The sequence below is a fragment of the Centruroides sculpturatus genome, unplaced genomic scaffold, assembly GCF_000671375.1.
Source record: "Centruroides sculpturatus isolate CEXI.00-Female unplaced genomic scaffold, Cexi_2.0 scaffold1634, whole genome shotgun sequence".
In the NCBI taxonomy this organism is placed as follows: Eukaryota; Metazoa; Arthropoda; class Arachnida; order Scorpiones; family Buthidae; genus Centruroides; species Centruroides sculpturatus.
The window spans coordinates 128,791-129,899 of record NW_019385856.1 but is presented as its reverse complement, the minus strand read 5'-3'; positions in this window follow the sequence as shown (position 1 = coordinate 129,899).

Genomic DNA, 1,109 nt, shown 5'->3' with positions numbered 1-1,109 from the left:
TTTTTATAATAAAACATTTGGATTCTTGTTAATAGTTACAATTATTTTACATATTGTTTTATTAATTTTTGTAAAAATAAATAATTTAGATGTAGAAAAGTAAAAATATAGTAAATTAAAATGTATCATATAAATAATAAGTACTAATTTTTCTTGCAATCTAGATATTTAAGAAAATTTTCAAATATTTACTTCTGATTTTCAAAAATAGTTATTTGGCACATAGTCAAACATATCATATTTTAATGTCGTAAATAGATGTTTCAATTTTTTTTTTAAATATTCAAAAATTTTTCAAATGTTACATATAAGTCAATTTTAAACTTTTATAATGAAATTACCAAGGATACAAAATATTATTTTAGATAATCTTAATGACAAAGTTCAAGACTAAGATAATCATACAAAATTTTCTAACAAAAAAAGGTAAAAGGTTATTTTATATTTTTGTGTAAAATATATTTAAAAATATAAATACCAATGCATGATGCATTAATTAAGACAAACCATTCTATGTGACAAGTGTTTTATATAAAATCAATTTGAACAATAATGTTAACATATTTTGCTTTTCTTTTGGTAGTTCTAATAAATTACAAAAATTTAAAACAAAAAATTTTACTAAAGATGATTATCACTTATTATTAAGGAAAATTAATCATCATTTTATCACATTTTATTTTTAAACTTACAATCTATTAATATTATTCTTGAAAAGTTAATGTTTATAAAAGATACAAGAATTTTTGTTTAAAATTTTACTTTCTTTTGCATGAGTTTGAGTATTTTATTAATAAATTATTTTATTTTTGCATTGTTAATGGTAAGCAGTTACTCAGTAAATCTGCTGAACAAATAATCTGTTAATCATTTGCATAGGTGTTTCATTTAATTTTAAATGGAAAATCTTAAAAATAGACATAAAGTAAAAAATGAATTTATATTCTGTAATTCAGATTAAGTATTTGGCTGTTATTTTAATATATATTGAAATAATATTAAATATCTTGCACTATTACTACTAGGATTAATTAATAACAATAATAATAATGCAAGATATTTATTACTACTATTATATACGTATTTATGCTAACAGAAATATCCGTTAG